This window comes from Rhododendron vialii, chromosome 3a (assembly GCF_030253575.1).
Source record: "Rhododendron vialii isolate Sample 1 chromosome 3a, ASM3025357v1".
Classification (NCBI taxonomy): Eukaryota; Viridiplantae; Streptophyta; class Magnoliopsida; order Ericales; family Ericaceae; genus Rhododendron; species Rhododendron vialii.
Window position 1 is genome coordinate 34,392,892 of NC_080559.1, and position 10,551 is coordinate 34,403,442.

The window sequence follows — 10,551 nt, forward strand, 5'->3', positions numbered from 1 at the left end:
GCCTCACAAAATTGTGTGTTCAAGATCTGTGCCCATGGGTCTCTTTTTTTTTCCACACCAGTCGTTTTCACACTATATATATATATATATATATATATATATATATATTGCCAATACATTAGCGGGGGTTAACGGGTTGTTAGTAGATTTGTTCACAAACTAGTTTCAGAGGCTATTAATATTCCTAAATCTCAAACGCACACGGGCTCAAACCCTGGCTTTCCATATTGGAAGAACTAGAATATACCAACTGGGTTAAACCCTGGCACACAAAATGGATTTCGAAACGTTAATTTTGTAAGGAGTGAGGAGGAATAAAATTTATGGCCCATTGATAGCATAGCACACGGAATAGTTTAGCGATTCTGATAAATTATCCATGAACGGGGCAGGGGTGGGAATTTCCAACATGAAACGAGAACCTGACACAAAGTTAGTGGGTTATGATTGACTATTTCTGACACAGAATACGAATATAACACGACACGATAATACGAAAAAACTAAACAAATCGGATTAAGGTTGAGAACATTCTGACACCAACACAAGACCATACTACACGGACGATAACAAGAGTGGTCGTTTTTCTTCATTTACATGCTTTGCCAATTTATACCATGGTTAAAGAGGATAAATTATTCCGTGCATTTTTGGACAATGTCACGAACATTTGTTTTTTTTAGGAACAGGTTAGAAATTCATTAATTAAAATGATGAGTACAATCTACCATGTACAAATACAATTATTACAAAGACCTATTACATACAAAGAGACAAATAACACGTCTAAACAAATGAAGGATTCAAGTCCAACGATAAATTGATCAAACGGTCAGGTGCTAGAGTCGCGTATGTTATTTTTCGATGTCCAGTTGTCACGGTAGTTCCACAATTGACGATGTTTTCCACATAGACCGATCGATGCCAACCTAGCTCGTCCGATGGCACTATGGTGGGTTTTTTTGGGCACCGGTGGTAGAGAGCACTGCGTGCATGGTAAAGCCATATGCAACTAGACGGTCGAGAAGCCAACTACAACGCAAAATCATAGAGACCCAGTTCGTTTAATAGTTTTGGATTTTGGATTCTAATTATTATCATATTTTTCTCAAATTATTACTCTAATTTTTTCTTTCTATCTCTCTCCAACTATTACCCATATTTATCTCTACACTCGTTACCTATAAATCCAAATTTCCTCTCTTTATACTCGTTACCTATAAATCCATTCCCCATAACGAACGAGGTGAAAGAAAAAACAGAACCACACCGTAATCATGGTTATTGATGAAAAAAAACAGAACCATACCTTAACCATGATTATTGAAAGATGAACTGCTGAAAACAAATTAACCACCACCGGAAGCATCTGGCTCTACCATGCACGTACTTGTACCGAAATTCATGCATTCAGTTAGACATATGCTTCAAGGGCCACACATCAAGCAGCGGTGTCTACATTGTTGAATCACATATATTTTGTATCTGATTCCATAACCATGCGTGGGACATATTTATTCAATGGCGTCGGAGATCGAGGTTGTAGAGGAGGTAGAATCGACGGATCGGGAATCGGCGACGGCTTGGACGGGCGGCGGAGAGGCGGTGATCGGGGGAGAAGGGATCGACAGCCTGTGGAACGACGTGTGCACGGCGGCGGGGTTAGGGGATTTGGAGAAGCTGCAGAGATTGGTGGAGTGCGAGGGCTGCTCCGTGTCCGAGCCCGATGGGCAGGGCGACTACGCCTTGCAATGGGCCGCTCTCTCCGTTCGCCCTGATGAAGCTCAGTACATAATCGAGGTCTTTGATTATTTCCGGCTCTTTTTCTTTACTTTTATTTGGTTGAATCGATATTTACTGCTTCTATACGTGGCTCCATGCCCATGTAATTTGTTAGAACATGACTGAATGGTAAGTCCGAGGTCGGATATACTGAATAGTTTTTGGGTCTTAATCTAATACTTGCGGTTGGGGCACACCATGTGTGCATGTGGAAATGCAAGTGAAAATATTTGGGGAGTGCAAGTGGGTGGGTAGTTTTCGCCGGAGGTGGGGTGGGTGGTTCAGTTTTAGTGATTTTGCAATTTCACCCTTAGGTTAATCATGTTACAGTAAAATCAAATGTAAAACTTGGGTTTTTACGAGGACAAAAGTGGAAATCACTTTTGTGACAGCTTAAAAACAGGTCGTACCAAAAGCTCATCTCCCTTTATAGAGTAGAATAGATAGATATACCGGATGATTTGCTACTTACAAGCTTAAGCTTTTAGGTGGGTCTGAGTTACTATAATTTATCAATGTTCTAAAAAATGGCCGCCTAAGCCGATTAGTCCGGTGCTAGGTGGTAGTCCAACGCCTAGATTAGGTAGCCGACTAGTAGGCGTTTAGTCTCTGCCTTGGCACGAGGCCTCTGACTGGTAGGCACGCCTGGGCACCTCTTTTCCAACCGACTAGCACCTAGCAATGTTTAGAACATTGTAATTTATTGGGCCCAAGTGATGTGATTTGGACTCTGCAGTTACTCCCAGCAGAACTACCAACGTAATTTTTCTCTCATACTTTAGTTATGCCTGAAATACGTTCTCTCCTTTAGGCGGATTATTAGGTATCTGGGATTGTTGTTAAGCTGCACTGTTTTGTTGTCTATACTTAAATTTTTTAAAGGTTTTGTTGAGGGGATTTTAATTTCTCCCTTGATCTGTTCATTAACCCGGAGAGGTCGGGTTGGTGGTCAAGCTTGGGACATTGGGTTTGCTTCCTCCTAGGGTCTTAGGTTGGAAATATCCTAGGTGCTATCAACTCTTCAAGGCCATTCTGTATGGGACTTTCTCCCAGCTTTAATTGGATTCCTTGCTAATGGAATTTTGATTGGGTCCCCAGGAGTTAGTCGAGGTGCGTGTAAGCTGTCTAAGTTATCAAGAAAAAGAAAAAGAAAATACAGATATGTGCAACTGACTTGTAAATATTCTTCCTGTGGAAACTGCCAATGAATACTCTCCGCTGTCTTTCCCAGCTTAATTTGCAAATGTTTATGGAATTGGTTGTAACTACTGGAAAAATTAAGTGTCTGTGCGTAGTATATTTTACATTGGAGTGGAGTGGTTGCGACTTTTCCTGCACTCGTTTTTGCTGCCTCTCTTCTTGCCTGGTTTTGTTATGGAAATAGCTCGGCTTATGAAGAGGAACATTGCTATCATTGATATCCGATCGTTGTGGGAATGTACGCATTTGGCAGCATGGTGGAGATGTGAATGCGGCGGATCACACTGGGCAAAAGGCACTACACTGGTGTGCAGTGCGGGGTGAAATCAAGGTCGGGGAAATTTTACTGCAACAGGGAGCTTGGGTGAATGCTGCCGATATGTATGGGTATCAGGTTAGCGTCCTTTTATCATCCTTTGGATCCCTGTTTGGTCAGTTGAAGAAAAATATTAATGGAATTTTATTGTCCGTTTGATGACTTTTGAATGGGGTTCTATATACTTCTGTATATCTGTAGAATTTAGGCAACATATACTTGTCTCTTTTACTCTGTATGTCACATGTGCAGGGTTCCGAGTCTTGACCTCTTATGTTGGTGTGATTTCTCTCCTTCTAAATCTGTAATTATGAATCAAGTAGAGAAGATGTACCAAAGAACTGTATTCTAATGGTTAAAATTAAAAATTGTGAGCTAGAGGGGAAACAAATTATGTTGGTGTCATTTTCTCTAGGATATAGTTGTTGATGCTTCTTCCCTTCTATGTTCAACGTCATTCCCTTCTATATTCGGCGTTTATTCCAGGTTCCACCCCTTTTCGTTGTTGATGTCATTGACTTCTGGCTTGATAGAATATCTGCTGGTTAAATATTTGAGTATTCACAATCAAGAAGTATCGGATTCTCTTTCGCCGGTATATTCGTTTCATGATTGTATTTGATTTGATTGCAGACAATACATGTGGCAGCACAATATGGTCAGACAGCCTTCCTATATCACGTCGTCACAAAATGGAATGCTGATCCTGATGTGCCCAATAACGATGGAAGAAGCCCTTTGCACTGGTATTAGAGAAATTAACCATACAATTTTAGTAAATTATTTATGTATCTACTCATTTAAGCACATCAATAAATTATACTGTCAGACGTTAGAAATTTATATGTTGGTATATGTTCTTCTAACAATAGATGGAGAAAGAAGCTAATTTAATGGAAGTGGAACTTCAAACTTGCCAGTATCTTTGATATTTATTTCCTGTGATCAAATATTATTTGCATGCATGCGGATCCTAGAAGAGTTAGCTTGTGCACTGCAATTTTGTGAAAAATAGCTCTTATCCAATGAACTTTCTAGTTTGTTGCTAATCTAGTAGTGAATTAATTATTGGGTTCCTTGGTGATTTGTAGGGCTGCATATAATAAGGGTTTTGCCGATTGTATACATCTTCTTTTATTTCTGGATGCATATAAGAGGACGCCAGGACAAAGATGGTAACTTCTTTTGCTTGGTCTCAGAGTTCATCCAGTTTCGAGATCTATATAATTTCAGTTTTGAAGGAGCTAGGTACAGTGATGAATAGTATGAACATGCCTGGTTACATTGGTGGCTCTTACACATGTTTTCACTTCATAATCCTAGGTTGTACCCCTCTCCATTGGGCTGCTTTTAAGAGGAACTTATAAGCATGCACAGTGTTGGTGCAGGCTGGGAAAAAAAAGGACTTGATGGTGACTGAAAACGCCGGTCTTACGCCCGCGCAGGCTGCTTCCGTTAAAAATCACAGACAAGTCGCTTTTTTCCTTGTAGGTATTCCTTAAACAGTTGTTGAGTATGATTTTATTGTTCTTGAGATAAGAGCACCTTCTCACAGGAGCTAAGGCTTTCGCCACCATGCAATATTGTTTTCAGTGCTTGGGTAATACTTAAAATCAGAAATGTTATTGGTACACCATGCTAATGGTTGCTTTATACTTTCTTTCTTTTTTATTTCTTCTTCTTCTGCTCTGCCTTACTGATACATAACAGCTTTCATAAATTATTGGGAAATTAAAGAAGCAGTTCAGAACTTTTATTTCTATTTACTTGTTATTCATCCTTCTGTATTGAGAGAGAAAATATGGAAATGTTTTAAGCTGTTAGATGGCCTCATTAATGAGGTGTCCTCCTGAGGTTGAAAGATCGAAACAATATTAAGAGAGAATATTAGGAGAGGATCTGAACCCTCTGGTTGCATCAATAAAAAATCTCCTCTCTCTCTCTGGTCTCAGCTCTTGGTTATCACAGTTGACCAGATATGATTGTGATCAATTGTTTAGACCCATTTACTGTTATCAGTATTGTAACTTAATGTCAAGAAATTGGAGGATCTCCAATATTCATCTTTTGTTTGGGTTTCCATATTGGAATGAAATACCCAAAGAAGTTGTCTGTTTTTAGCGGTGGACTTCAGTGATTATTGGATGTAGACTGTCGACCAAACCATCAGTTTGTGGTTCTTGCTTCTTAAAGAATCTTAATGTGTTTGGTGCTTGTGTACGCATGATATTAACCTCTGGTGTGAGATAGCTTTTTATGCTCTGTGGATATGTAATGAGCTTCAATTGCTCGTCCTTGGTGTATAATGGACTTCTTGCATTTATTATGCAGGAAAATGCTAGGAGATTACTTGACAAACGATGTGATGGCAATAGTCGCCTTGGTTGTCTTTCAAAATTAAGATTCGCACCACTTCTTTGGTGTATAATCTTCATGCTACTTGTGGTTTATGTTAATGCAGTCGTCATGGGTATATACACTGATCTTTGCATTTTGGCTTGAGCCAGCGCACTTTTGTTTTTGGTTCTATACTAACAGTTATGCTTCTTTCCTTTTGCTGCAGCTTCAAATTTACCGAGATTAAATGCTGGTTTTGCTTTTCTTGCATGGTTGGGTGTTTTACTAGCAACTGGTGGACTGGTTATGTTTTACAGATGTAGCAGGTATGCTCCATAAACCTTTCGGCAACATGAGATATTTTCAAGTAACATTTTGACTGACACTCTTTGTTGCTAGAACAACCTGTGTTCTCAGCAAACATTTGCTTTCGTTTCACCTTTTGTTTTGTTCTTTATTTTCTGAATTTTGAACAACTTGATGGGATTTTTGGAATTCTGTGTCGGTGTTCATGAACTGAGAAATGGTTCTTACATGTTCGGTAGCATTCAGACGATAGAAGTCAAGTTTACACAACTTATCAAAAATGTCAAGTCAAGAAGTATACAACACAACTATAGAGTGTTCTCTTTCCAATGTTGATTTTAACTCGAAGGGTCAGCTGTAGCGATCTATCCACCCATTTCTTTGAGCAGTAATTCATAAAACCATATTGGTTATATGATGTGACTGTGGAAATTGTCAAATTGCTTTGCCTACAAGTGTGGTTGCTTAAAATTGGATGCAGTGATGCAATAACATTTATAATGTTTCTGAATTGTTTGATTTGCAATAATAGTCCTTTTTGTTTCAACTGGTTAGATTCTTGTTTTTTACAGGATTGTTTGTCTTCAATCTTCATGATTGCAATGGACTTCAACTGATCAATAGCGGGACACATATCAGTGTTCTCATTTTTTCCTGTTCACTTTTTTCATGCCAACATTGACCTCTTGCTGTTCTATTTTAGGTTTCTTCATGTTATCCCTGTGACTTTCAAGTGTTTTTCTTTTCAGATTGTTGCACATTGATCTTTTCCTGGATAACTGCACCATGTTAGAGTTTTTCAGATCATTGTTCTTCCACTTTAGGTTTCTTCACACACACATTGTTCTCTCTCTGTTGCGTGCTCGCCCCTAACAGTTACCTGTCTCGGTTCTACTTAGCAATCACTTCTGATGTCATCTTTCATAGTGATGCTCTTGAATTGTTGCAAGCATCTTCTTCCTTGTGTGCCCTGTATAGTTTGGCTAAGGAAAGAAATCGCAATATTAGCAATTATACCATTACAAGGTTCCCACTATAGTGTTAGTGTTTCATGCCTACATTGTTGCTTAGACTGATATTGAGAGTGTTGGGAATTGTCCCACATTGGTTAATTATCTCCTCCAAAGCTAGTATATGAGCCTGGGCGGCCTCTCCACTCCTTGCCAATTGGGTTGAAGTTGGATGCTTTGACATGGTATCAGAGCTAGGTTTTCGGAGGCTTTTCCCCTTTGTTTGTGCCACAGTTGTTCTTTGTTTCATTGTGATCTGTGTGTTCTGGATCCTTTGTTGACCTCTCAACGTGCAAGCCAGGGGTCACATGTACGGGGGAGTGTTGGAATTGTCCCACATTGGTTAATTATCTCCTCCAATACTAGTATATGAGTCCCGATAAAAATAAATAAAAAAATACAAGTATATGAGTCTGAGCGACCTCTCCACTCATTGCCAATTGGTTTGGAGTTCCATGCTTTAACAGAGAGCCATCACACCATTTAAATATCAGTTTGACGACTTGTGTTTCATCGATGATGGAAGAAGCACTCTGTTTGAATACTTGTCTTCATTCCATTTTATATATTTTTCTCTATGTGTGTATATGGATTGATACGTTCTTCCTATTCTTTGATAAGCACTCTGCGTTGCTATAGGTTGCTATCTGAGTAAAGCATGCGAGTATGCTTTGTTTTTTGTTATCGTTCTAAATTAGCTTATGGTTATCTTTTTGGTTGGTTTAGCAAAGATCCGGGTTTCATCAGAATGAATGCCCCTGATATGCAGAACATGAATGATGATGTCAGTTCTTTCCAATTTCTGTTCAATCTGTTGTTTCCTAGATTAGTTTCATTATTCAGACGTCTCTCCCCGTAATTTTCTCATCTTCATCTTATTTTTTTGTCTAGCTTAATCCGATATTAGACGTATCTTATTTGACATCACGCATGTACTTTAGAGGTGATTTTCATTCTCTTCATATATCTATACTCTCTAGGAACCATTAATGAAGATTGCGATGGATAATCCTGCTTTGCTGGCTGGGAATTGGTCTCAGCTCTGTGCAACATGCAAGGTGCTGTCAATTTTTGCCCTATACATTTATTGCTTGTCTTGTTAACTGCTGTCTAAAGCGGTATATCTTTTCCCTGCCAGATTGTCAGGCCTCTTCGTGCAAAGCACTGCTCCACCTGTGATAGTTGTGTGGAACAATTTGACCATCATTGCCCTTGGTTGTCTAACTGCATTGGAAAGGTTGAATATGGAATCTACTTTTTCGCCTGAGTTTGTGTGTACATAGGAAACCTTAGATTACTGCTTTATTTTATAGGCATCAAGGATTACGAGGCTGGACTGAATGATCTGTATCGTCCTTTTCAACAGTTTGGATGTATTGATTGCTACATGAACTGGATAGTGGATACATCTGTGGCATTGCCTTTTGTGAAAATCACAAACAAATTGTCGCTAAGATGTGCAGCTTCATCCATTGGTGTTGCTTACAAAATCGAATTTTCTAAGATGGGCCTATAAAATTTGTTTCTAGGCCAACTGGTTTTCCTCCTTTCTTGACATATACGTGTGTGACTGATATTTACAGGATTTCAGTTTCATACATTATTTGTTTTTTCCATGTATGAGTAATAATTTTAGTTAATTTATAAAAAGAACATAGTTTCCTTCTAATGTTGGCCTGTGTATTAACTTATGATACAGAAAAACAAATGGGATTTCTTCTTGTTTCTCATTCTAGAAGTTTCTGCAATGCTGATTACTGGTGCAGTTGCGCTTACAAGTGAGTGTATTTTTCTTGGTTGGTATAATGTTCAGGCCAATTTTTGTAGTCTACTTGCAAGATTTGTGTTTATTATTTTCGCTCTTTTTTTTCGGATTGTTTTACCTGCTTACGGATGTTAGTTTTTCTTTTCTTCTTCTATTTATGATGCAGGAGTTTTGACCGATCCCTTGGCTCCATCTTCCTTTGGAGAATGGTTGAACCATGCTGGTAATCAGTATGTTGATGCCATTTCATTTCTGATTGTGGATTTTTTCCTCTTCTCTGGCGTGGTGGCAGCCTTGACTTGTATGCAAGCCAAATGGTTTTTTTTCTGTCTGTATTCATTTTTTTTTCACAATTGTTTGTTTTTCGTCAAATCTTTTTGGCTTATTTTGTCTTTATTCAATAAATTATGAGTTTCAATCATTTTTTTTTTTTGACTTTTTCGATTCCTGAGGTCGAGATGAATTAACAATCCACAGAAATTTGACGCAAAACTAACAAATGCTATTTTTTTTAATAAAGAAAAAAAATAAGCCACTTAGCTTAATTTAGGCTGAAACATCCCCGGTCTATTTATTTTTTGAATTGGAGAAGATATTTATCTCTTATGAATATATAGGCCCAACTCAATTCATATTCCCTTCTCTCTTTTGTTTTCTGCATTTAGGTAAACTAGTATCCAATTATTTTCCTGTTAGTTCAGTTTTACAAAGTCTTGCTAATTAGTCTTTAACTATATTATTTTTATTACTTGGAATCACTTCACCAATTGCTTGTCAAAATAATCAAAATCACTTCACCAGTTAACATGACCAGCCAAGTCAATAAACATACTTTATTCTATGAGATGATCAAAAAGAAAAGAAAAGCCTTATTATTTTCAGAGGAAATGGAGTAGAGTGTCTTTGGTTCGTAATTAACATTACCAGTCAAGTCAAACGAACATACTTAATTCTTTTCGGAGAAATGGGGCAGAGTGTATTTGGTTCGTACTTAACCAATTAAATTAACCACTACTCTACCTGTCACTAAACAAGTTCAGAGAGAGAGAGAGAGAGAGAGAGAGAAGTGTTGCTTCTCACTTGTATAGCCCTGCTAACAACGCAAGACCCAGCCCAAAGTCACGAACCCAATTAAGACACATCAAGGGCCCTTTTCGGTTTGGGTTTTGAAGAAAGTTTTCAAGAGTAACGAGTAAAGAGATTAATAGAAAAAATTTAATGAGAATCCTGCGCAGAGAATTTGAGACTCCCAAACGAACAAGTCCCTTGTATACGGAAGCGAAAACGATATACGTACCGACCACCTCCCACCGAAATCGTATCGACGGCTGCCGGCGGGCCGTCTCCGGCCACCGGACGGCCGATCCGAGCCGTCCAAAAATTCTATAAAAAAAAACCGAGGGGCCTCAAGCGGGAATCAACGGCATCCGAGATGTGTAGAGTGCTTGATCTGAGCACCATTTTTTCGTGTATATATGTATATAAGTGTATATACACGAAAAAATGGTGCTCCGATCAAGCATCCTATACATCTCGGATGCTGTTGATCCTTGCGAGGGGCCCCTCGGTTTTTTTTTTTTCAAATTTTTGGACGGCTCGGATCAGCCGTCCGGTGGCCGTCGGTATGGTTTTGGTGTGAGGTGTTCGGTACGGCTAGCATCACTCATCCGGAAGAGCTTGGGCAGCTGCCGACAAGCAACATGTGTCGGGTCAGGAACGAGTTATTAAGGGGAGGCACCATGGGCCACCCTGAGGTTCCAGCCTCACGCTAAAAAACTACTGTTTTGCTTCACAATCTTTCATCAAATTGAATGACTATTTTTGATGAATTGTTA

The 10,551-nt window shown here is 38.9% G+C and overlaps 1 pseudogene; it reads left to right on the plus strand.

Annotated features, from left to right (window-relative positions):
* Positions 1 to 1,324: 1,324 nt before the first annotated feature.
* On the plus strand, positions 1,325 to 8,236 carry LOC131320280 (protein S-acyltransferase 24-like; annotated as a pseudogene).
* The last annotated feature ends 2,315 nt before the right edge of the window (positions 8,237 to 10,551 follow it).